This window comes from Podarcis pityusensis, assembly GCF_964106645.2.
Source record: "Podarcis pityusensis genome assembly, chromosome: 17".
Classification (NCBI taxonomy): domain Eukaryota; kingdom Metazoa; phylum Chordata; class Lepidosauria; order Squamata; family Lacertidae; genus Podarcis; species Podarcis pityusensis.
Genome location: NC_138042.1, coordinates 40,660,651 through 40,688,549, shown reverse-complemented (window position 1 = coordinate 40,688,549; position 27,899 = coordinate 40,660,651). Strand labels below are relative to the sequence as shown.

The 27,899-nt window shown below is 43.7% G+C and overlaps 1 protein-coding gene and 1 pseudogene across 12 annotated transcripts in view; one reads left to right on the top strand and one right to left on the bottom strand.

Moving 5' to 3' along the window:
* The window catches only part of ADGRL3 (adhesion G protein-coupled receptor L3), a 534,652-nt gene that overhangs the window by 478,895 nt on the left and 27,858 nt on the right, over positions 1–27,899 (bottom strand). The gene's annotated exons all lie outside the window — the stretch shown is intronic.
* On the top strand, positions 5,059–8,835 carry LOC308467116 (NEDD4-binding protein 3 homolog pseudogene; annotated as a pseudogene). The gene is made up of 2 exons: positions 5,059–5,104; positions 6,900–8,835. The product of its transcript is annotated as an NEDD4-binding protein 3 homolog pseudogene (transcript).

The following is a 27,899-nucleotide window of genomic DNA, read 5'->3' as shown; positions in this document are numbered from 1 at the left end:
ATATATGCAACTGTGAAAATTCTACCCTCATGAGTCTCCTCCTCCTCCTCCTTTCCTATCCCAGCACCCAACCCTGCTTCCTAATTTTAGTTGCCTGCAGACCAGTTTAAACCGTCAAGAATGATGAAAAAGAGAAATGCCAATACAGACGAGAAAGATTTATTATCAAGGTACTTTCCAGAATTCCCATCAGGAAAACATACTGGCGATAAATCTTTCTTGTAACCACTGCTTTAGACTTTTCATCCTTCTGTGGTCTACTTCTAGTTAGGCCTATTAGGACTAATTCGTACAGGCATCTACTATCCACTATCATAACTTTATGTGGTAGACCAGTGTGCTGAGTGCTGCGTAGCACACCAACAAGGCATCATCTCAACCAAGAGGGGCTTAACAAATTCACAAGACGAGACACCGCTTAAGAGAGGTTTGTGGCTAAGCAGTCTCTAAATGAAATAAAATGAAGTACATCACCTCCTGGCAAATAGAAGGGGAAGAAATAGAAGCAGTGAGAGATTTTACTTTCTTGGGCTCCATGATCACTGCAGATGGTGACAGCAGCCACGAAATTAAAAGACGCCTGCTTCTTGGGAGAAAAGCAATGACAAATCTAGACAGCATCTTAAAAAGCAGAGACATCACCTTGCCAACAAAGGTCCGTATAGTTAAAGCCACGGTTTTCCCAGTAGTGATGTATGGAAGTGAGAGCTGGACCATCAAGAAGGCTGATCGCCGAAGAATGGATGCTTTTGAATTCTGGTGCTGGAGGAGACTCTTGAGAGTCCCATGGACTGCAAGAAGATCAAATCTATCCATTCTGAAGGAAATGAGCCCTGAGTTCTCACTGGAAGGACAGGTCCTGAAGCTGAGGCTCCAAGACTTTGGCCACCTCATGAGAAGAGAAGACTCCCTGGAAAAGACCCTGATGTTGGGAAAGATGGAGGGCACAAGGAGAAGGGGACGACAGAGGACGAGATGGTTGGACAGTGTTCTCGAAGCGACCAGCATGAGTCTGACCAAACTGCGGGAGACAGTGGAAGATAGGAGTGCCTGGCGTGCTCTGGTCCAGGGGGTCAGGAATAGGCGGACACGACTAAACGACTAAACAACAACAACAACAACAACAACAACAACAGCCTAGCAGCCATACTCCTAATTCCCTTTCTTCTCTTAGTCAAGGGGCAACACTGTGCAGTTCTGCCTTAAGGCCCTGCTGGGAGGCTGTTCATCATAGAATTTTGGAGTTGGATGGGACCATGAGGGTCAACTAGTCTAACGCCCTGCAATGCAGGATATTTTTGCCCAACATGGGGGCAGAATGTACGATTGTGAGATTAAGAGTCTCATGTTTCTACTGACTGAGCTATCCCGAACTTTCATAAAAAAGCAACAACAACAACAAGAAGAAGAACAATAATAATTAGTAGTAGTAGTAGTAGTAGTAGTAGTATTGTCCTTCACCAGTGGGTCCCAGGGTGAATAACAACAATTTAAAGTTCAGAATTAAAAAAGTTAAACAAATGACAGTCACAGGAATAGGGAGGATCCTGAAAACACACATCTCAGGTGTCAAAAGCCAGGCTGAAGTTCATATCGTACATAGCAAATTTGTCGGATGCACCACTGGGAGAAAGGATTTCCCCAATTTAACGGTTGCCACAGAGTTTGCCCTTTTTAGGGCCACCACCATCCTGAGCTTCTGAGGATGGTAAAGCTACCAAGAGAGTCCCTTCTGCTGATCTTAACACCTGAGAGAGGGTCTGTACAAAAGGAGGTGGTATCTCAGATTTGGGGCCTAACTGATTTACGGTTTTAAACACCAATGCGATCACCTTGAATTAGGCTCAGAAACCTTCTGGAAATCCATGCTGTTTCAGAACAACGGATATATGCATTCTAAATGCAGCCCCAGCCAGTAATCTAGCTACTGCATAAGTGCTGTGGCCAAGTCAATGTGTCCAAAAAGAGGGTGTCACTGGCACACCAGCTGAAGCTAGATATAGGCAATCCCACACACCAAGGTTACTTGGGCCTCCAGAAATAATCCAGTATTACTCCTAAACTACACACTTGCTGCTTCCGGGGGAGTGCAACCCCATACACAACAGCCTGCCTTTCCACCTCCTAGACTTGAGGACTTAAAACACCTAAGACCTATGTTTCAATTTGTTGAGCGACATCCAGGCCACCACTACCTCTAAACATCTATCTAGCATCTCAGCTGCCTCTTCTGATTCAGACAGAACACAAGAAATATAGCTGGGTAGCATCTGTAGTTGCCAGCTTTGAAGCTAAAATCGGTAATCAAACATATGATTCCTCTTCATATGACCCAACGTTAAGTACAATCAACATACTCCTGCCCAGCTCCTGCTGTACATGCATTCGTACTTATACAAGAGAAGTTGTTTGCAGATGACCCAGCCTACTCGTGAGGAAGCTCTGCAGAGACTCATCAACTGTTTTGCCCTGCATGGAATTCAGTTTCACCATCAACCTGACAAACACCAACATCCTGGGTCAAGCTGTCGCCAGCACTCCACACATCAGCACTGGCGACCACACACTTGAGGTGGTAGACAATTCTGTCGACCTGGGCTCCGGCTGCAGCAATGGCTCGCATCTCCAAAAGAGTATGGGAGAATGTGATGCTAACAACCAATATCAAGATGGTCTACCAGGATTGCATGTTGAGCATGCTGCTTTAGGGAAGTGAGTGACTGACAAACTGGAACGTGTCCAGAGGAGGGCAACCAAAATGGTCAAAGGCCTGGAAACGATGCCTTATGAGGAATGGCTAAGGGAGCTGGGCATGTTTAGCCTGGAGAAGAGGAGGTTAAGGGGTGATATGATAGCCATGTTCAAATATAGAAAAGGATGTCACATAGAGGAGGGAGAAAGGTTGTTTTCTGCTGCTCCAGAGAAGCGGACACGGAGCAATGGATCCAAACTACAAGAAAGAAGATTCCACCTAAACATTAGGAAGAACTTCCTGACAGTAAGAGCTGTTTGACAGTGGAATTTGCTGCCAAAGAGTGTGGTGGAGTCTCCTTCTTTGGAGGTCTTTAAGCAGAGGCTTGACAACCATATGTCAGGAGTGCTCTGATGGTGTTTCCTGCTTGGCAGGGGGTTGGACTCGATGGCCCTTGTGGTCTCTTCCAACTCTATGATTCTATGAGTTGTGGGCAGTTTACAGGAGCTCCTCAATGCCTTCCATATGTGCTGCGTCCGGAAGATTTTGGGCATCACATGGCAGGACAGAGTCTCAGGCAAATATGTGCTCTCCCAAGCCCACACACCTAGCATGTCCACACTCCTGTCTCAACAACGTCTATGCTGGCTTGGTCATGTCCAGAGAATGGAAGATGGCAGGATCCTCAAGGACGTGCTCTACAACGAGTTGGCTTCAGGCACTGGGCCTGTTGGCAGACCAAATATATGCATTACAAAGATGTCTGCAAACGTGAAGAAGAAGAGTTTGAGGAGGAGTTTGGATTTGATATCCTGCTTTATCACTACCCTAAGAAGTCTCAAAGCGGCTAACAATCTCCTTTCCCTTCCTCCCCCACAACAAACACTCTGTGAGGTGAGTGGGGCTGAGAGACTTCAGAAAACTGACTAGCCCAAGGTCACCCAGCAGCTGCATGTGAAGCAGCGGGGAATCAAACCCAGTTCACCAGATTACGAGTCCACCGCTCTTAACCACTACACCACACTGGCTCTCAAAGACACAAAGGCTGGCAACATTAACCCCGCAGTGTGGGAATCCCTTGCAGATTACTGCAGTGCCTGGAGACAGGCAGTCAGGTTGTGTATCCACATCAGTAACCAGAGAAGGGAGAACCACTAGGAGGACTGCAGAGAGAAGAAACAACACGGTGCACCACCACCAGCAGCAGAACAGGACACCTTCATCTGCCCCACCTGCAATAAAACATGTCTCTCCTGCATCGGTCTCTACAGCCACAGCAGGCGCTGTAATTCTCCCAAAGGTTAGGCTTTTGCCCTGAAGGAGCACTCTTCCATTGCGTCCAGAGGCAGACAGATGCCAACAACCAGTTGCTTATACAAACCACGTGCAGTTTATGGGGGAGTCTCCTTTGCAGGATATCCTACTGCCGGTAAGGTAAAGGGACCCTGACCATTAGGTCCAGTCGTGGCCGACTCTGGGGTTGCGGCGCTCATCTCGCTTTATTGGCCGAGGGAGCCGGCGTACAGCTTCGGGGTCATGTGGTCAGCAGGACTAAGCCACTTGTGGCAAACCAGAGCAGCGCACGGAAACACCGTTTACCTTCCCGCTGGAGCGGTACCTATTTATCTACTTATATTTTAATGTGCTTTCAAACTGCTAGGATGACAGGAGCAGGGACCGAGCAACGGGAGCTCACTCCGTCGCGGGGATTTGAACCACCGACCTTCTGATCGGCAAGCCCTAGGCTCTGTGGTTTAACCCACAGTGCCAGCTGCATCCCTATCCACAGGCAGAAGACTGTTAAAAGCATATACTAGGAACGTGCCAGATAACCAGGCAAATTGGGGGAATTTGAGTTGCACCACAAAGCATCCCAAGCTGAATCAGAGTCTCCCCAGAAGCCTTGCGTCGCTCCTGTCACTCTGTCTACTTTCCCATCTACTGGATTTCTACATGTTTGCAAGAAGCTGGTTTCATCCAAGTGCTTTGTCCAGAACGCTGCCTGCAGAGCACTGAAGAGCCCTGGGTTTTATTTTATTTTAATTGAAGCAGAGGAGCAGAGAATAGTCTTTCAAGTTAAAAGCTTCATTTATCTTTTTCACAAAATCACCTGCTGCTCTGCTTCGATATCTACAGAGCCTGAGTGCCCAGCAGAAAGATTACTGGAGACATAAAAGACCTAGGTAGATTATTTAATTATTTGAGGCATACTGCAGCCTTCATATGGAGAATGAGAACAAGATCTTACCAAAACAACGGAACCATGGATAACTGCACTGTAGTTGTTTACGAGGGGTAGTGCCTTAGCAAACAGGGATGAAATGTTTAAGGATAAGGTTCTTATGGGATATAGCTCATGCAGTAACATGGGATATGGCGACGTCCCAATTATGGAACTCCCTCTTCCTGCAGGTAGGAACTGCATCAATGCTGTTGGCGTTTCAGTGTTAGATAAAGACCTAGCATTTTGCCAAGGCTGTTGCGGATTTTAGTCTGTGTTGTTTAGTCAATTAGTCATGTCCGACTCTTCGTGACCCCCCTGGACCAGAGCACGCCAGGCACTTCTGTCTTCCACTGCCTCCTGCAGTTTAGTCTACTTCTGCAATAAACCATGGGACATTCCATAGGTGTTTTTTTTTACCTGGTTGAAATGTGGTGAGATGGTTTCACCTACTTTCAGTTTTATTGGAATTGTGTTGTAACCTGCCTTGGAACTGTACGATCAAAGGGTGGCCAAAAGCAACTTAATTTATAAATAAACTCAAAGGCAATGCAAGGGAAACTACAAGTGACGGTATAGTCCAAAACCTTTAGCATGTGTGCCAAGTACCAAAGACAGCCAACGGTCTAGAATCCACCCTGCAGCGCATGGTAAGTACTAGTATTGAATCAGCAAGATATGATCGCAAGCAGTGTCTACCTACTCAGAGTTCATTACTACAATCATTACTTCAAGGTGCAGCAACTACAACTTGCACTTGTGAGCCCTGTAGGAAATCACGCCAAGGCTAATTTGCCAGACACAGCATTTTTTGTGAATTAATCAGACAATGGGCCTCAGCCAGCCGTCTACACACCCAGTCATTATGATTGACTTGGTGGCCAAATAATTTATTTCTGGTCAACAACCAGAAGAAACTACACTTGCCCTTTATTCTAGCCTTTTCTTTTCAACTACCAGCATTTTGTGCCCCTGAATCTTAAGGCTGCCTTGCCTCCATCTTCATCTGACTAATTAATAGCCCTGTCAGTTGCCAAACTGGGCTCTTCTGGAGGAAGGTGTGGCGTATAAATAAATGTATTAATAGTTGTGGTAGTAGTAGCAGTCGTAGCAGGAGTAGTAGTCGTCATTGTCATCGTCATCATCATCAAAGACTTCAGTAGAAAAAGTCTGGTGAAAAATCTCCTCTTGGATGACATAGAAAACATGGTGTGGAATTTAAAATATTGGGAGGACTTCCTGTGAAAGTTGGGACAAGTCAGTGAAAGACATGTGGATAGCGTTTGAATGGTTTTGTCATGGCCTTTGGGTAGTACAATAAAGCTGACTGCAGTGGAAGCCATGGCCACCAGCCACCCCCTCCAACTCCCCTCTCATGAGCCATTACATCCATAGAATCAATGTCCAACTATGGGTTTTGCAATGTACCATAGCCAATGGTAATGCCCCAAAAGCGGTATAAATGAACTTCTGAAATTATACAGCAAGGTAACAATATAATTATATATAATCCCAAGTTGGAAAAATTGCAAATGGGTTATTTTTAAATAACACACACAAAACAATGTGTTGAAAGAATATCATATTTTTCAGTGTATAAAATGCCCCCAAAATTAAGAAATCGGGCCAGAGCCCAAACCCAAGCCACCTGCACCCGTGCCAAAGCCCAAACCGAACCCAAGCCCAGGTCAGAGCTTGGGCGCCCACACCAGAGCCAGAGCCGGAACTCCTGAGCAGTCACCAACCGTGTATAAGACGCCCCACAATATTTCACTAAAAAATTTTATACATGGAAAAATACGGTATGTTGTTAGCAGCTAAACAAGAGTGCTAAGAATGAATATATAAATGGATGGATTTAAAGACAGGGACTATGGAGCCAACCAAGGAGCTGCAGGAGGAGGAGGAGGAGGTCGCAGAATGGAGTCCAGCCCAGTTGGCCAGCCATCATGTGCTGGCATTCCGCTTGTGTTTAAAACTCCATAGCAACAGAACAGGCCTCTCATGTGACCGTTAACCCCTGCCATTGTCTGTTTGATCCTTTCACTCTGGATTCTGAGCCGGACAACGACGGCAGCATGGGCAACGTGGGCAGCCAAGTAGAGAAACGGGATTTCTTGCCGACTTCTCCAGGAGGTCTGCGTGGCATGCGTCAGCCAGATGGGCTGCTCCGGAAAGGAACGTCACAGTGTGGAGTTTTTGGCTACTTCCATGGGGGCAAGCGGGACACCCGGGCCGAGAAGAAGCACCAGTCATCTGGAGGTGGCTTTCAAAGGGACTATGAGAGTGACCAGGAGAACCAGTCCCCCGAGCGGTATTTCCGGGACCATCAACAGGCAGCTGATTTCTCCAAGAGCTCATTGCCTGAACATGGATGCTTCAACAGGTGTCGGATCAGACCCTCTGCCTTGGTATCATGGAAGAGCCTGTTGTGCATGCCAAGGCGGTCATCAGCCAAAGGCCAGAAGTTGTCCGAGAGCAACAGGAGCCTGGCCCAGAACAGCACCAGCAGCTCCTCGCAACGCAGCCCTCTCCGCAGTCACCTGCTGCACACCATCAGCCTGGATGAGAGCACGAACTCTAACCAAAGCTTCCCCACCGACACTCCATGTTTCAAACTTGCTCCAACCCAGCTCAATGCTTCTGCAGGCCACAACAACCACACTGGTGACTCCTTAGACAGGGCTTCTCAGGGGCCACGGGACCCCTTGGCTGTAGACAAAACACCTCTGTCTTGCAAGAGCCTAAGCCCCCTGCAGAGCTCTGGGGAACCACATCCTCTGAATGAATCCACAGACTCCTTGGAAGATGTAGTGAAGCAGCTTGAGGACCGGCTGACTGAGAAGGGCATGGAGAGAAATCTGATTGAGAATGATGATCCCTTCACACAGATGTTTGAGGACAAATGGCGTTTGTGGATGGATGAGTTGGATGAACTGAAGCAGGAGGTTCAGCTGCAGCTCTACAAAGCTCAGCAGGAAGAGAAACGGCTGCAAGAAGAGCTGGACCTTCAGCAGAGGCAGTGCGAGGAGCTGAGGCTCCAGCACCAACAGGCAGAGCGCCTGAGTCCCATATTGGAGGAGACCCAGTGGGACGTCTGTCAGAAGACTGCAGGGATTTCATTGCTCAAGCAGCAGTTCCCAGATGCCCAGGAGGAGATGGCCCAGAAACAGGGTGAAATCTTCAGCTTGAAAACACAGCTGTGGGAAGTCCAAACAGAGATGCAAGCCGAGGACTCGCAAGTGGCACAATTGGGGGACTCTTCCCAAACCTTGAGCGTGGCTCCCCTGCTCCTCCACGGGACTCTCCCATGCAAGCATGCCAGAACATTTTGGCTTGTGTAACAGATGGCTCTAAAAGTAGGGGGGTGAAGGGGGGGAGTGCAGAGGGCGCTGAATGGCTATGGGGAGAATTGCTGCGCGAGAGGCGCCAGGCCCAGCTGCAAGAGGCAAGCTTTGAGCAGGAGCGGAAAACTTGGGAAGAGGAGAAGAAAATAGTCCTGTGCTATCAGCGAGAGATGCAGGCCAGGTATGTGGAGATGTACTACCCCAACCAGGCACTGGAGAGGCAGCTAAGTCAGTTCCGGCAGTTCCAAGCTGAGCCCAGATGTATCAGCTAAAGGTCTGGTTAACCTCGTCCATAGAGGATTTTGAAGACTGCTGCCGTACATGGAATGGAATCCCAGCATTGCACCTCACATTTTCCGTCCATCCATAGTTGCCCTTGCTCTGTCTAGCTTGTTGCTACTTTTCATAATTTTGCTTATTCCACCACTGTATTAGTGTTTAAGTTTCCATTCTTTTAACTTTGTTTGCCAAACATTCATACAACAACACTGTTCTATTTATGTAATTATTTTCGATATATTATTCTTTCCTATGTACAAATATTTGAAATTTATTAATAAAATATTGGGACACAATCTGCCTGAAGATAATCGTAGTAGAACAGGTTCTAACACACAAATTCATTAACTGCATTTAGATCAACAAAGCAGCTGCTGTGCTGTTGTTGTTATATTGCATCTTCAAAGAATGCAACATTTCAGTTATAGGGTCAAAAGTCTACTGTAGGTCCATTTATTCAGCCAGAAGACAAGACTTGCTGGCTTTTCATTTGACGAGTCGGATGCGATCACTTTTAATATGGAATAACTTGTCAGGACTTCTGCTGATGTGACTATAGTATATTATTACAGGAATATTCATTCAATCTGAAAGGAAATTTGGCCTTTCAGCCCTCCCTTCCCCCCACAAGCTGCAGGAAAACCCAAACATGTTTTCATCAAATCTTATAATAGATAAGTGACATGCATTCTTACTACAAGTAATTGTCTTCTGCAAAGTGCAATTTACATGTCAATTCTTAAATACTTACCCATTCTTATTAGACTAAGCAATTAGAAGTTCATAAATATGCTCACCACGGTGAGCATCTGGTAAGCCTGACAAGTCCTATGCCCCACTTTTCAGCTCTAAGATATGATGGGCTGGGGATCATACCTGAGTTCGCAGTGCACTTTGGAGATACTCCAAGGACCTCTGCTAAGAGATACTGGAATTGGCCCCTTCCCACAGGGGAAGCCAGCCAAAGACTACCAAAGCCACCCACACTTTGCAGAAACCAACCAGTGGACAACACGACGTTAGCCTGCCTGTGGAACGGCATTCATGTATGAACAAACATATACATGTGGTAAACAGTCACACCGTCCCAATATTACAGCACAAAATATTTTGAGTAAAGAATTTAAGAATTTCATCTCAAAATATCTTCTGAAAAACTGCACGAGAATGGCCTGGAGTAGTGATAAATGCTTTTCGTTGCGCTACTACTGACTAGTGTGCAATCATTATGCAAATCAGGTTATATTTCCATATATTTTCTTACTTCCCTAATTTATTCTGCTGCTGCTAGTCATAGGGAGGAGTAAAGAGCTAAATCACACCACTGAACTGAAGTTCTCCCCATTGAAACTATTGCTCCCTCCCCACTTCTGACTTCTGATATTTTACCAGGTATTGTAAACACTTTCAAGCTTATGCTCACAGCTAAAAGGGCTAGAAACTTACTTTGAAAAAAGTTTGATAAAATTTAACATAAACTGCTGGATTTAACATAAGCCACTGCCCAATTTCTTAAGGAAATCAGCCCTGAGTGCTCACTGGAAGGACAGATCCTGAAGTTGAGGCTCCAACACTTTGGCCACCTCATGAGAAGAGAAGACTCCCTGGAAAAGACCCTGATGCTGGGAAAGATGGAGGGCCCAAGGAGAAGGGGACGACAGAGGACAAGATGGTGGGACTGTGTTCTTGAAGCTACCAGCATGAGCTTGACCAAACTGCGGGAGGTAGTGGAAGACAGGAGTGCCTGGCGTGCTCTGGTCCAGGGGGTCACGAGGAGTCGGACACGACTAAACAACAACTGCCCAATTCCACACTTGCATTGAACAACTGCAAAACATCACGGGAACAGTATCTGACTGACTGTGAGAAAAAGGACTGCAACAAGGGGTCAAAGTTCTGCATTGCAAAGAACTTCAGAAAGAAAAAAAGTTTATTGTGATACATAACGGACACCACTGCGCAATAGCTATTCTGATACCAAACTCTGGCCAAGCTGATCTCTTGAGACTGCTTAGTTTTCTGGGGTTTTGGGGCTCCAACATAGATAGATACCAGTGTGAGGCTAGGTCTACAGGATAGATTTACTGGTGACATGCTATTAAGGGAGGTGCCAAGGATTGTACAACAGCACATGACTTTTCTCATAGGGCATCTGTGTTTAGGATGCCCATGCCATGTATTGAATGACAAACAAATGCGGAGTTCTTTAATTACACCAGGCTGCAAAACAGAAGAGAGGAGAAACATCCATCGCCGCTGCTGAACAACAAGATGCCCTTGGCTCTCACTCAACTGTCACCTAGTGGCAATCATTATATCAGGCTACCACCCCAGCGGGTCAGTGTAACAACTGTTAAGAAGGAATGCCTGAATCTCCTTAACTCCCCTTTTTCCCTTATGCACCATGTCCTTTAGATGCAAGCCTGAAGGAAGGGAATCTACGAGTTTTTGTAAGCTGCTCTGGAAGCCTTGACTAAAAGAGGGGGTTTAAAATGCTTAAAATAAATAGATTACAGTAGACGTGGCAAATGCTATCACACTACTTATACTATATTAATAATGTTACACAGTGTTTTCAGATCTATAATTATCCTAAAAGTTGATCTCCTGGTTACCATGGTACACTACTTATAGAAAAGACAAGCACAAAACAGGGGGAGCATCTATGGCAGACAACTCCTGCTGGAAGTGTCCCAGGCATTTGGTGAGAATCTCCGCTAAAAATGTAGTTCTGCAGAAATGTCTCTTCCAAAACACATTTGGCCCGGAATAAATTTTATTCCAAGCACCTTTTCTTTCTTAAGACAGCATTTTACTCCCGTCCTCTTCTACACTCGTATTTTTATTTTGTTTTTCTAACAAATGTCATTTCAAGATGTGTACATCCCACCAGAAGTGTCAAATCGAGAACAGCCTTCACCAAAGGTGTCATGGGCTTTGAAGACACTCAGACTCAGAACACAAGGGAGAAACGTGCTAAGAGGAAGGCACGCTTGGCAAATCCACACCATGATCAACTCCTGCCTGGGAACCAATGTCCCCACTGTGGAAGGACGTGTGGGTCCAGAATTGGCCTCCACAGTTACTTACAGACTCATTGTTAAAACCGTGTTTATGGAAGACAATCTTACTCGGCTACTAGTGATCACCAAAGAAGAAGACCTATTAAAGTATTAAATTTTCTATGCATTCATTAAGTCAAAATGTTCAGCTCGTCACCAATTAATGCTTGCATTTATTCAATGTGAGCATGTGTCGCTTTGCTGCACTACTGAGCAGCAATCACCTGTCCACACACTCTTACAGTAAAAGGGTAGGTGGTTTTTTTGACAAATGGCATGTCTTATATGCAGAACTGAATAATACCACAACCACCCTCTCTTTAATAGAGCCCATACCTCCTCCTTCCTAGTATCATGTATGTTTTGAAAACAGTTCCCATTCTGCCTTGCTATCAAAGGAGTAACACCATTGGATGCAACTCAGGATTTTTTTCTTTTAATACAGTGGACCCTCCGGATACAAACTTAATTCGTTTTGGGGGTCTGTCCACAACCCGAAAAGTCCGTAAGCAGAGGCGCCGCTTCTGCGCATGTGCAAGCAGCGAAAACCCGGAAGTATACTTCCGGGTTTGGCACGTTCGTATCCCAAAAATACGCAGGTGGACGTACCAAGAGATTTTCTTAAATAAACAAGACTAACGGTGCAATCCTACACATGTCTACTCAGAGGTAAGTCCCACCGAGTTCAGTGCAGCTAAGTGGTTACAGGTTCGCAGCCTAAGTTATTTAACAGGTCAACATGTTAGAATTGTTCAGATTTAATCTGTTATGAAATTATAGGGCTGAACACAGAATGCATATGAGTGCAGTAATGAATGTCACTTCCAACTGATGATGATGATGATGATGATTTGCACCCTGTTCTCTTCCCTGACAAGATATCCTTTACTGGTAAGTTGCAACAGCCACTGTGACATTCTGCGGTGAGAAGCACATTCATAGCCAAGCATTTATACATGTTTGTCAAGTCCTTTGCTTTCGAGTGCCACTGCTGATAACCCTGTCCACAAGTCAATGACTGCCGCGTTGCTATTTCTCTCAGAACTCGTCTGACAGGAGCTGCTTCTCCAAACTGCTAATGCACTTTCAAGAAAGAAATGGAAAGTTGTTCCAACTGAAAAGGTGCTTCGGCTTCCCCCCTTTGGTGCCTAGTTGATAGCACTGTCCATCTTCAACTGACATGATCAATACCACAATACCTCTTGTACTAGTTCTGCTCCAATCAACATCTGATATATGAAGCCTTACTGTATCACCAACATTACCTGGAGAATCTGGCCGTTTATGAAGAGGGGCCATTCATGAAGAGATTCCACCTTGCTCAGTTCCCTTCTTTTTAATCCACGTGTTCCATGCAACACCGCATCCTTATCCTCCTCCTTTATCAGGTTCATCACAAATAGTATTCACTAACTGGTTGCTCTCTGTGAAGACCTGCAGATATTCTGACATTCCTTTGGACAAGCGTAGCATTTTGTTTGGGTTGTAACTACAACTTCCTTGTTATTTTCCAAGTTATTCTTGCATTCTCAACTTCACCCTATGTCCAACCACTGTTTTTATTGTATCTCCTTCTGTTTCAGTTTCGTCCAAAACTTCACAAAATGTCTGGTGTCCAAGCGAATTTTCACCTTTGTTCCAAACATATAGGCTGTTTGATCTTTTTAAAAGTAAGCAAAGTTAATGAACTGCACAAGTTCTATTAGGATGATACTAAGCATCACACAGCATCTTAAAAAGCAGAGACATCACCTTGCCAACAAAGGTCCGTATAGTTAAAGCTATGGTTTCCCCAGTAGTGATGTATGGAAGTGAGAGCTGGACCATCAAGAAGGCTGAACGCCAAAGAATTGATGCTTTTGAATTATGGTGCTGGAGGAGACTCTGGAGAGTCCCATGGACTGCAAGAAGATCAAACCTCTCCATTCTGAAGGAAATCAGCCCTGAGTGCTCACTGGAAGGACAGATCCTGAAGCTGAGGCTCCAATACTTTGGCCACCTCATGAGAAGAGAAGACTCCCTGGAAAAGACCCTAATGTTGGGAAAGATGGAGGGCACAAGAAGAAGGGGACAACAGAGGATGAGATGGTTGGATAGTGTTCTCGAAGCTACCAGCATGAGTTTGACCAAACTGCGGGAGGCAGTGGAAGACAGGAGGGCCTGGCGTGCTCTGGTCCAGGGGGTCACGAAGAGTCAGACACGACTAAACGACTAAACAACAACAACAAAGCATCACACACTACAGTAAGCTATAACACAACCGCTGGGCATCATGTCACTGGATGCCCACAGAGCTTTTGACCACTTAGAGTGAACCTTGGCAACAGCTTTTTAAAACTGAATTTTATTGCATTGTATTGTTATTACAGTTTGTAGCCAAGACCATTATATATTTTTATTTTTTTTAATAATATTTATTAAGATTTTCCAAAATACAGAAAGTAAGAATTAAAATACAGTCAGAACCTTATTTTCATATATCCACTTTCTGGGACTCCCCCCTTCCCCCACCCCTACCATATTCCTTGTTCATGTTGTTGGCTCCACAAGCTCTCGGTTCTGATTAAAAACTTAATTTGTTTAAACCATTATTCGAATTTAAAATTTCTACATTCCTCATCAATACCCTTAATAAAAAACAAAAAATTTCTTTCCCAGGGCCCACCCCATTTTTATTCCACAATTTCCCTTTTTTTTTAATAATAAAGACACCCCACATAATAGAAATATCAGAAATAAGAAATGAAAGATATAGTAGATAAAGCAAAGCCAATTCAAAAAAAGAAGTTGACAAGCCTTTGGATTTTAGTTCTCCCCCCCTGTCCCCGGTTTAATTTCCCCCTGGCCACCAAACCATGTTATCCGCCTGGAATTCTTACAATCCATAAATCACCTATTTCCCCCAACTCCTTGCTGGCTGTTTTTTTTTTTTTTTTTTTTCCTTTCATAATTATTTTTAAAACACTTAACTTCAGATCTTTAATAAAGCTCCCCCCATTGTTCTTTCCAAGTTGTAGTCCAGTTTCCTCTTGTTCCGCTGCTAAAACGTTCTAATTCAGAAGCTTAGTAAGTCTGCAGGGATTGTTGTTATTCAGGAACAAAAACTTGCGTTCAGTCCCTTCCTTTCTTCAATAGAAAATTCCATTGTCTCCTTTAGCTGAACACCCTGTAGACAAAATATTATTTCCGTTTTGCAGCTTTCCCAGAAGATAACCAGTCCTGTAAAATTCCAATGGTGTTTTTCCACTTACGACCATCTTTGTAATGTCCCGAAACTCCTCTAGGGGGATGTTGTAACTTTGTTTTCTCTAGTCCAAAAGTCCAATTGTTATCCATGTTTTCGCCATTTTGTATCCGAGTTTTAAAAGTTGTAGCAAATTGTAACAAATTTAGCCCGCAAAGTTCTCATAATAAAATCCTCTCCGCTTTCCGACTTTGACAGCTACTTTGACAGCTGTCAAAATCTCCGACTCTTTTCACCAGGCTCTCTCTTCAATCACCCCGGTTCCCAGGGGGGGGGTTACGATTCTTCTCCCTCAATTCGTCCTCCAGCACAGTTCTTATGATTCCCCATCGTGGAATTCTTAGTTTTTATCAGCAATACAAATCTTTTTGGACCTTGGTTTCCCCGTCCTTGTCTTGGAAGGTTTACAATAGGGGGGGGGGACTGACTTCCTTTTTGGATCCCCCCCCCGCTCGTGTCCAATTCAGAAAGAAATTCTTTTTTTCCTCCTTTTAAACCCAGTTTCCAAATTACTCACGGGTTGTTGTTAAAAAGTCCGAATTTTCAATGGAAGAAGTCAGCGCTCTCCGCCGGATGGCATGCGGCTGCGCTCGGCAGGGATAGCAGAGGACTCAAAGCACCACGCTTCTCCCCGGCACCCGATCCGTAGCCTTTAAAAAGGCTCCTTCACGAGTCGGGAGGGCGCTGGCGGTGCCAGCCGAGTCTCCATGTCCACGGCCCTCGTGGCCGTGGTTTTTAAGGGTCCCCGCATCGCCGGTGCGGTAGGACCCAGCCCCTGCCGAGCAGGCTCCCTCCGGAGCTCGGAGGGAGTCCGCCATTCGGCGATGGCGCCAACCCGGAAGTCCGTAGCCAAGACCATTATAGATCAAACTCCCAGTATCTGTTTTACATAGCTTATTCAAGCACTCTCTCGCCCTCTCCCCATATAACCCAACTACAATGAAGGTTTGAGGTAAATGGATATGACTACTGTGGCTTTGAGACTTACAGGATGCCCCCATCCCCCTCACTTTTGGTTGCTTCTCTAGAATCTTTGGCACCCATAAAAATAGACACCGGGCCTAATGGTAAACAAGCAGGAACATAAAGATTTTTTACCTGCAGTTGACATAGCAATACTGACAACAGATGCTCTGAAGACAATTCCTGCCCTAGTCAACGAGATAGAAGGCTCTGAAAAGGCTGCAGTTTAAAAATTACAGCAACTGTGGTATTTTACGTGTAAATATCCCACCAGGGCAACAGAGACAATAACAGAGTAAATATGGCTTTCTACCGTACAACAAAACAGTTTGTTAACTGGGGGTAACGATTTCCAAAAATCTAAAGGAACTATTGCAGCTGAATCTTTGCTTCACATGTATACTTTGTAAAAAGGAACTAAATAGATGGAAATTGCAAACTTTGCATAAGGTTGAATAAATGTTTCTACAATTATCCTTCTCCCCAAAATCATTCCCCCCCTTTCAAATCCTACCAACTAAAATACATTAAATTGGCAAAAATGTTTTCTAAATATATACATTTTCACGTGAGGCCTGGTTTCAGGCACATGACCCATTGGCAGACCAACTCTGTGTTACAAAGATGTCTGCAAACGTGGCCAGAGGAGGAATGACTGCTGGGAGGAGCGCAGAGAGAAGAAATGCCATGATGCATCTATAGCAGCACAACCGGATGCCTTCTTCTGCCCCAGCTACAACAAAACATGTCTCTCCCATATCGGTCTCTACAGCCACAGCAGGCACTGTAACTCTCCAACAATCTGACTTCATCCCTGAAGGAACACTCCTCCACTGTCTCCCAAGACAGGCAGATGCCAACCAACCAAGTGTGAGGCCTCAACTCTCAGGCACGATACACTACAAACATGCCAAGAAGCCAGATTGGGGAGAACACAACAACAACAACAATAATTTATTATTTATACCCCGCCCATCTGGCTGGGCTTCTCCAGCCACTCTGGGCGCTTCCAAAAAAATATTAAAATACTGTAATACATCAAACATCAAAAGCTCCCCTAAACAGGGCTGCCTTCAGATGTCTTCTAAAAGTCTTTTGACATACTATGAAGTTTTCCAGCTACATAATATAATATCCTGTGTACCTGATGATATTAATAGCCCATAGCTAAACATGGAAATTGCTAAAATAGACAAGTCAAAACTTGAAATTCTTGTGTTAGGCCAGGAATAATTCCGTATGATAAATGAAATCCAGAACCCATTTCCAAAGGCTACTCTTCTGGTCTGAAAGAAATAGAGATAGAAACTCATGAAAGATATGTCTCCATTGCTTCCACTGGGATTAAACTTCTACTGTTGAAACAAGCTGGTTCAGTTTAACGACTGGTCTAGCAGAGGGTTTCACAGTTCATGAGACTTTTTTGAATACTGGCAACCCCTATCTATAGAGAAATGAGTCAATAAATTGCAAAGACTGCACATCAATTGGCTCAAACTTCACTAAGCACATAATTTCATTATGGAAACATCAATAAAGAAATCTGTGCAAAGGGACTTAACTGGTTTTGAGCACTTAATTTTAGAATATGAACACAGTACAAAAGTATTAGTTTCAAAGATATGCTCTTTATTGAACGATAAAACAACAAACTCGTTCTCCTCATTAGAGGGAGTTTGGGAACAAGAGATAGATCAAGTAATTTCAGATGAGGCACAGTCAAGTATCTGGAACTAGTCATACCCACTTCTGAAATGGCCAGGGAGTGTTCTTTAAAATGGATTTATCTGCTTTTAGTTTAGTTTATTTACCCTTGCATTTAGTGCATACATCTGGCTCTAAAGAATACAACTGTTGGAGGGGATGTAAGGTACAGCAGTCTTACGCAAACATGTGTTGGAACTGTCCTGTAGTGTTTTCTTACTGGTCTGTGATTTTCAAAGAAACAGCAAGAGTCACAAAACAGAATATACATCTATCTCTGCATTCAACACTTCTCGCTAAAATGAAGATACAACATACAAGTCCTTAATTTCTTTCTTTTTTCTTTTCTTTTTTTTTTTGCTGCTGGCAGCTAGATTGGAGAGTGTCAAAAACTGCTAACTGGCAGATTTTACTTTAGCCTTTGGTGCATGGCGACATAGACGATACACCATCGCTATGGCACAAAAATTGAATTTCACCATAAAACTTGGCAAAGGAGAAGAGAAACTCAACTAAAGGAGTTCTTTGCAGTCTGGCGTCCATTAAGTGAAAGCAAATAAAGAGCAGCTAAGTATGTCACAATCCTTTTTTCAGCTCTGGGACATGATTTTCTACAGAAGACAATCCAACAACTTGAGCTTTCTTCTGTGTAGTCATAAGCATGTCATACATGTTTTTTTCGTCTCAAGCTGTATTCACCAAGTGGTCATTGAGAGGGGGGTGGGACAGGGGAAGGGTTGTTCCATATTTGGGCTTTTTTTGTTTGTTTTGTTCCAGTGGGTGTACAAATGTTTTAAAAATAAAAATAAAATTTACCACCAAAGACAGGAGTTCCTACTCTAATGTGGGTCTAACTTCCTATTCTGTGTTTAAAGTTTTTGAACATTTAGAAGTACAAATGTTTGGCATGCAAGTCAACAGAAGTCAAATTTAACAGAGGGAGGAGGGAAGAAGGGAACCCAATAGGCTCTGGGGTACACCACTGTGGCCATATGTGCGCCCACAGGGCACCATGTAGGCAACCCAATGCATAGATAGAAACGCATATACGTAGGTAAATGTACCCCTGACCATTAGGTCCAGTCGTGACTGACTCTGGGGTTGCGGCGCTCATCTCGCTTTATTGGCCGAGGGAGTCGACGTACAGCTTCCAGGTCATGTGGCCAGCATGACTAAGCCGCTTCTGGCGAACCAGAGCAGCGCACGGAAACGTCGTTTACCTTCCCGCCGGAGCGGTACCTATTTATCTACTTGCACTTTGACGTGCTTTCGAACTGCTAGGTTGGCAGGAGCAGGGACCGAGCAACGGGAGCTCACCCATCGCGGGGATTCGAACTGCCGACCTTCTGATCGGCAAGCCCTAGGCTCTGTGGTTTAACCCACAGCGCCACCCACGTCCCTACACATATACATAGTCCTTCATTTATATTTATTTAACTAGCTGACATCCCAGCATGCTCCTTAAAATTGCTTGCAGAATGCTAACATCATCCTGCTTAATAAGACCCAAAACCAGTTATTTTTAAGTGAGGGAGAAAGAAAGCTCCAACAATATAACCAATATAATTTTATAATGCATAAGTAATACTACCAACTCCAGAGACTGAGCAGCTCAATTGGGGGGGGGGGGGATGCAGAAGGCTTCCAAATGTAAGAGAATCTTAAATCATTAATGAAACTAAGCTTTTAATATATGCAAATTAAATTATATATGCATCTTTCCTCAGACTAAATTTAATGTGCGTGCTTCATTCACAATTCAGTCTTGTACAGAACTAAGGAAGAAACTGACAACTTGCATTTTTTATTACTCTAGACCACAAAATGATAATTTATGTTCTCTTTTAATAATATAAAACCTGGTAGCTAAGCCAGAACACTGGATACTGCTTTCTGGCACATGGCTTCAAAGAAAGGAAGGCCCTGCCAGATCACGTGACTGAAGCTGCAGTCCCAGCTAGGCTAAAATAAGTTTTTGTTTTGTTTTTAATGTTATGCCAAATTTGACTATTTGCCTGTTTCAATGCAGTGGCATGATCCAGTTGAACTCTAGCACTTTCAAAACCTAGCCAGCTTAAGGTGGGTGAAATCCAAAAGATTTTAATGGGAGAGTTGAGCACTAAACTCAGTGAGGTTGAATCCTGACAAGACAGAAGTACTGTTTTTGGGGGACAGGAGGCGGGCAGGTGTGGAGGATTCCCTGGTCCTGAATGGGGCAACTGTGCCCCTGAATGACTAGGTGTGCAGTCTGGGAGTCATTCTGGACTCACAGCTGTCCATGGAGGCGCAGGTCAATTCTGTGTCCAGGGCAGCTGTTTACCAGCTCCATCTGGTACGCAGGCTGAGACCCTACCTGCCCGCGAACTGTCTCACCAGAGTGGTGCATGCTCTGGTTATCTCCCGCTTGGACTACTGCAATGCGCTCTACGTGGGGCTACCTTTGAAGGTGACTCAGAAACTACAACTAATTCAAAATGCGGCAGCTAGACTTGTGACTAGGAGCAGCCGCCAAGACCACATAACACCGGTCTTGATGGACCTCCATTGGCTCCCAGTACGTTTCCGAGCACAATTCAAAGTGTTGGTGCTGACCTTTAAAGCCCTAAATGGCCTCAGTCCAGTATATCTGAAGGAGCGTCTCCACCCCCATCATTCTACCCGGACACGGAGGTCCAGCACTGAGGGCCTTCTGGCGCTTCCCTCACTGCGAGAAGCGAAGTTACAGGGAACCAGGCAGAGGGCCTTCTCGGTAGTGCCGCCCGCCCTGAGGAACACCCTCCCATTAAGGGAATAAACAACTATCTGACTTTTAGAAGACATCTGAAGGCAGCCCCACATCAGGGTTTTTTTTTATGTCTAAGGTTTTACAATTTTTTATGTACTGGAAGCCGCCCAAAGTGGCTGGAGAAACCCAGCCAGAGAGGTGGTGTATAAATATTAATATTAATATTAATAATAATAATAATAATAATAATAATAATAATAATTATCATGTCACTGGAGGCAAGGAAGAATTGCCCCTGGGCAAGCAAGTTACCCCCTATTCTCCTTTTTAGTCTTGGAAAACTTTCAGGCTCTTTAAGGTCAGGTGAGAGAAGACATGCAGGCTTCAGAATATTCTGACGTTCCTCAAGCATGCTCATCACTTGGTGAAAGCTTCTTTTTAATTTGGTGCCTGTGCAGAAGGGTGTTATGGGCAAGGAGAGCAGCTTGGACTTGATACCCAAGCAATACTAAGACTCCAGCTGGTTTCCACTTGAGCTATGGAGGGAACCACACTCAGAGAAGGGAGGAGAGTCTCCATTACAGATCAGGCATGTCTCTTGAGAAGAAAGGCCACACACACACACACGCTACAGGTGTGAAGTGTCTCTCCTTGACTACAAACCAAACATCCGAGAAACACCACCTAGGTATCTCCAAGTGCTTCCAAAGTCAACAAGGGGAGAGACTGCGTCAGGCAAGGCCTCCTTCCACCTGCCTTGCTCCACCCTCCAGTCTCTGCTTCTCAATTTGTATTGCATCATTTTATGAACTGTGGCTTGCCGTTGTTTTATTGATCACAGTTTGTAAATTATTTATTGTAACTGTTGAGTGGATTTCTGTTTAACTTTTATATGTTGTTATTATTTAATACTATTCTGATGATTGTTGAATGTTACTTTTTTGATGTAGGTTGCCTATTTTAAAGTTATGTTTCATTATCACATTTTTGTATTGCAGTAGATTCTTATAAGATGCACATTTTTTTGTTTCTTCAGCTTGTAAACCGCCTTGAATATTGTAAGATAGAAAGATGGTATACAAATTAAAAATTAAATAAGTAAATAAATGAGAGAAAGACACTCCCCCCCCCCCCCAGAATTCAGGAGAAGAGTTGAGGCTCTTCCTGAAATCACGCTAAACCTTGGAGACACACAGAAAGCGTGTTCTCCTTCATGGAGAGCACGTGTTGTGGTGGGGACTGCCAGGACACTCCAAAGTTGGGGGCGGGCTAATTGACCGTTGGCCACTGATGCGATTGGGCTTCCCTTGTCGTTGGGAAGAAGTTAATGTTGCCTTTTTTGACTGACAGCCAGAAATGCTAAAACTCCTTGCACGAGGCTAGGGCTTCCTCTTTTTGCCCGCGCATCGGATGCCCACCCCCCCTTCCTAGAATTAGGGTTGTTCGCTTTGACCTTGCTATGCCTGTCATGGGGTCGTCTGCTCTTGGGGCAGGGGCCCGGTAGGAATTTTGTCCATCTGGCTGATTGGCTGGGGCCATTTGGTTTTTGCCTACTGCATAGCAAATCGTCACAACTTGTAAGGTTCGCGGTTAGGCATTGGTTTATGGTTTGGTTGGTTGAGGGGCATGGATTGGCTGTGCCTACCCCTCTAATGCTGCTGCTGCAAGGGATTCCGTTAAAGGAATCGGGGGCTAACTATTGCTTGTCCACTCTGTCAAGGGGGCTCGGGCCATAGCAATGAGCTCCTGGTTGCATTTGGGGTGAGGGCAGGTTCCCTGCTCCGTCACTACCCCCAAGTGTATTCCCCTTTTCTGACTTTCGCAGGCGTGCGGAATGACAGACTGTCCCCCACGGTGGGGGCAGCTAGTTGCAACCAATGCCTAAGCAACCACTCACATGTTTGTATTTTTAAAAAGTTGCGGCCAAAATTATGCCAAAACCTTAAACTAAAATTTTGGCGTGATGTGTGAGTTATTGGGGTGGCCCTGGGGACCTCGACACGCAAAAAACTTTCCATCATTCAAGCTAGCATGACGCACACCGCTGCCGGGCTCCATGTGCAAATGTGAACTGCAGCTGGCAGCCGTCTCAGGCCTTGGACAGCTGGCACTCACCTAGGCTGGCTATTAGACTTTCTGGACAGGAAGGGATATAAAGTCTCCGCTTTTCTTAGTCCAGCTGAGCCTTGCTTAAGGAACATGATCTCTGGCATATTCCTGTATCCTTCATTACCCTGAAGCCCTGACTTTCAGCTTGCACCTTGATCTTGCCTCCTAATGTCTCCTTTGGGGGTCCTGCCTTCTACTATTGAAATTGATTATTTGAATCTGACCCATTATTGTTTTGTTTTATTATTCATTAAATTTCTTTAGCCACCAATCAATAAATATCCCTTATATGGCTTAAAAGCAAAACACACACACTGTGTGTGTATGTGTGTGTGTGTGAGAGAGAGATAGAGAATTGTGCCTGCCGCCCAAAAAGAGTCCATTTTTTAAACACAATTACAAGGTAAATAAGAGCGTACCTTGAAGGTCAAGTGGAGCCATAAGTAATCTGCCTTGGAGAGAGCCCAAATATAGGGAGCAAGGCAGGGGGAGGAATAAGTAATTAACTGTTTTGGCTGTAGGGCATAACAAACACTGTCATATACAGGTTTTAAAAAGCTATGTCAACAAGTTACATAATGGTCTGTGCAGTGTCATTTAAAAAAAAAAAGCCATTGCAAAAGAAAAACACAAATATTTATATTTCTGGAAACCTGCAACATGATGGCTATCCACCCAAAGAACGCAAAACCACCCAAAGCAGCAAAACAGGGATACCACTCTCTTAACATCCTATTACTTAGATCCTTTGTCCCTCTAGTCCTTATTCGCCACACAAACAAAGCCTAAGGACCAAATTACACGGTACATTAGATATGTGGTTTAGTTCTCTGTGTGTGTGCGTTACTTTTTCCCATGCCCCCACTTTTTAAATTACTGTTTTTAAAAAATCTCAACACAATTAAAAACCAGAGAGCATTAAAAGCCACCCTGAAATATTAAATTGCATTAAATATCTTAGCTGGCCACCTATATAAAGCAGAGGTGGTGTCAACCTGACCTCTCCAGGTTGCGTGGGTAGGCTGTCTTATAAGTGAAGTGCTGTCACCCATTCTCTGTCCCACCAACTGCACCTCTCTGGTGGCATAGCATAGCACAGGGCCTCTGAAGACCATCACAAGTGACAGCAGGAGGATGATGTTCTTCAAATACCCTGGCCCCAGGCCATCTAAGGCTATGATCACTAGCATCTTGATTGGGCTGGGGGAAAATCTGAAGCCAGTGCAATGTAAATATGACTGGTATAATACGGACAGAAAAGCGTAAGCTATTCTGGTTGCAGCACTTTGTACCAGCTGTGGTTTCAAGAGCAGATCCACAACTTTTAGAAGACATCTGAAGGCAGCCCTGTATCGGGAAGTTTTTAATGATGTTTTATTATGATTTTTTATATGCTGGAAGCCGCCCAGAGTGGCTGGAGAAACCCGGCCAGATGGGCAGGGTTTAAATAATAAAAATGTTGTTGTTGTTGTTGTTGTTGCATTGATCTAACCATACTTTGACTGAGAGTGCAATCCTCTAATACTTACAAGGGGGTAAGCCCGCTGAATGCAATGCTGTATATTTCTATAAAACCAATTAGGTGGATCTTCAACAACTTCAGTGTCACACATATCTGGGCATAAAAAGGAAGCACTCCAGAACTACAAAGGTATTTGTTTCAACTAAAGGAAAAGTTCTTAGCTCCAGCTATGAATATTATAATAACATCTATGATTCACTATCATCTGGAACGAAAAAATATGCATTTTAAAATTAGCTTAAGAAGTCAGTTAAGGTTGGATAAACAGAATTCTCAATCTATTTTTTAAGTTCATGTTTAACAATTGTGACATTGGAACAAGGAGAGTAGAGTTAGAAGGAACTATTTAATTGGAACTACACAGGTTTCTGGAATGGTATCGCTCTTTTTAAAAAGTTAGAATATGTTTGCGCTTGAAAATTCATTTTTGGAAACCTTCAATCATCCATGAGTATTAATTTAAAGTAATAGTTATGAAGGTATAGTTACTAATCTAAACTAGCAATATGCCAGTTTCAAAGCAACAATATTGCTATATCTCCTGATTCCCCCAAAACCTCAGTCTAAAAGGTTTGTTTTGAATAATTACCATTCATCCTCCATAATGTCTCCATTCACAGGTTTTACTTCTAATTTTGTTGCTGGGATTTCCAATATGTCATTCTTAAATTTAAATGTTGGTGTTTTTGTGTAGCTGCCTTGGAAGTTCCTGCTGGAAGTTGGGAGATAAATTTAAAAAGAGTATTTCAGCTCTTATGTAAAATTTGGAGGTATATTCTTCCAAAATCTTCAGATATGGAAAGCTTGAAATCACAGCATCTGAGCTGAAAAGGGCCTCAAAGGCCATACAGTTGTACCTTGGTTCTCAAATGCCTTGTTACTCAAACAACTGGAACCCGAACATTGCAAAGCGGGAAGTAAGTGTTCTGCTTTGCGAACTTTTTTTGGAAGCTGAACGTGCTCCGTTTAGAGTGTTACTCTTCCGATTTGAGTGCCACACTTCTGTTTTGGGTCTGTCTGTTTTTGCTAATTATTTTGCGTTTTTGCAGCTTTTTTGTTTTGCTTTTGTGACTGTGTGGAACCCAGTTCAGCTACTGATGGATTGATTGATTGTGTGACTGCAGTACATTGTTTATTGCTTTCATTGTATGGATCAATAGTCTCGCCTTGGAACGGACTTCCGGAATGGATTAATTTTGAGAACCAAGCTACCACTGTATAGTCAAATCCCTGGCAATCCACAAAATCCACTACTACAGCATTTCTGATAAGTGGCCAACCACCTTTGCTCAATAACCTCTAACAAAGGAGTGTGAACAACCTTTCGAGACAGTCTGTTCTACTGTCAAGCATTTTGAACAATCAAGAAAATCGTTACTTAGTCTAAATCTAATTGTTTTCTTAGTATCTGAACCAATTGGCTTTGCTCCATCTATGCGAAAGCCCTTCAAATATTTGAAGACAGTGATCATATTGCCACTGGTTTTTTCTTCTTCTCCAGCCTTAATATACCCAACTCCCTCAATACTTCTTCACAGAACTTGGTCTCCAATAAGCCACTGTTAAAACCGCAGTTTGGCTACCTGTTTGGGGATCTGAAATATGATCTGGATTCTAGACATCAGCATTTTCACTTTTATTTATTGCTATTGTCCCAGCAACATACATATTTCTTTATTTAACCCCCCCCCCAAAACAAATTAAAAGCATAAGCAACAAAACTATAATTGCTTCATCTATGAGCAGAAATTACGAGAGCCTAACAGAAGGACATATTCGATCATTTCGATCTTTATATCCCAAACGATAAACAAATCAAGGCCATGGATTAACAGATTTCACTAATATTTCTAAAGATAAATAAGCATATTTATATCTATTTCCCATAATAACAATTAATTGAATTTTGCAGTGATCTTTCATATATTTTCAGACATCATTATGCCTACCCACCATAGTTTGCTCTAGCAATGGCTACAAAAAAAAAAAAAAAAAAAAAAAAAGGTTTTACTAAACTGTGCAAAACAATTTTATTAGGCCAGAAGATAAAGTCCTGGTTCTTACATGCTTGCTGCAGCCAGAATTATTTTTGCCAAACATTACTGAAAATCAGATAATGGATTGATAAAATTCAGGATCTTGCAGTTTTGGCCAAGCTGACAAATTGAGAAGGAAGACAAAGTAAAATGGCATAAATTTACTGATTATAGTGAAGGACCTGTTTTACAGCCAAATAATAATTATGGTTTTGCAATACACTAATATTTATGAAGAAGTATTGTTATAATTTGGCTATTATTGTGGGTATATTGGAAAACTATGTATTTTTTTTAATGTCTGAAAATTCAGCCACCATTTGAATTTGAGGCATCAGTTAAACAGCCAGTTAAACAGTTATTTGCAGTTGCACTGGGGGGCGGATAGTAAGAAAGCTAAGTGGTCAGATGAAAAAGAAGGCAGGATTCCTGGCACTTTAATAGTTGTGCAGAAGAGGCAATTTAATTTCCACATATATTGTTACCCGAACAGAGATCGACAACACAGAGCAGCAATGCCTAGCAGCATAAAGGAAAATTATATTGATCCCTCCGACTCTCCCATTTGCTCCAATCATAGAAAGGCTTGCTGGAAACAAGAGACAAAACCCAAAGAAAAGTGTTCATTCATGGATGCAGAGACCCATGGAAGACATCTAGCAGGCTTCCTGCATAATGAAAGCCACTTTATTTCTCTCAAGGCCTCTGCTAAGCACTTGTTAAAATTTAAATGGGAGTACTGTACAAACTGGAGGAAGGATAGCTGCTAACATTGGGCCTACAGTCTTTTAATCTTTGTAACAGATATAATAAGATGTTACTTAATCTTTTGCACCAATCTGTGCTGATGATTCAAAGTTTTGAGACAAAATCACTGACTGCTAATTTATCCAATGCGTAAATATCTCAACGCAGCATCAAGATTAATTTGCAGGTTCCAGTACTGCCATGAATTGATAAAGCAGTTATTCAGGCTCTGAAAACTGCATACTACAACCACAGATCTACATTCAAATGGCACTTATATTGATTATTGATTTATATGGTCCTATATATGTGTGTGGCGTTCGTACGGAGCCCCTGGTCGTCTCACGAACTATTGACCCGTACACCACTAATCCGCTGCCACCAACCAGGTCCTCCCCGGTAAAATCACTTCAGCCTCAGTCAGGTTCAATTAATAAAGAAGATTGGAATTGATGCTTTTGAATTCTGGTGCTGGAGGAGACTCTCGAGAGTCCCATGGACTGCAAGAAGATCAAACCTCTCCATTCTGAAGGAAATCAGCCCTGAGTGCTCACTGGAAGGACAGATCCTGAAGCTGAGGCTCCAATACTTTGGCGACCTCATGAGAAGAGAAGACTCCCTGGAAAAGACCCTGATGTTGGGAAAGATGGAGGGCACAAGGAGAAGGGGACGACAGAGGATGCGATGGTTGGATAGTGTCTTCGAAGCTACGAATATGAGTTTGACCAAACTATGGGAGGCAATGGAAGACAGGAGTGCCTGGCGTGCTTTGGTCCAGGGGGTCACGAAGAGGCGGACACGACTAAATGACTAAACAACAGCATTTTATTTCAGACACAAACTTTTACGGCATTCCAAATGTTGTTGCTCTTTACTTTCTTAGTCTCATTTTCCTTTCTCTATCTCTTCTCCCTCCCCTCACTCAAGAACCCACTGCCCTAACTGTCTCTCTATTACCAACTGCCTGCCAACTGCTTTTCCAACTGCCTTTCCCAACCAGCCAACCCACTAAAACCCACCAACTACCCACCAACAACTCTAACAAACCTCGGGCTAAGCCCTTTTATACACATGTAGGCTCCACCTCCAGCTTTCCTATTGGTCTACATTTTTAACCCTTTCTTTTCCCCCTGCACAGACAGGCTCTAAACGAACGGGCAAATGCCACAATATGAAATACATTTTTTTTCTTTCATTGAAATAACTTATTTCATATTACTTCAGAGTAGAGATTTGGGGGGGGGGGAT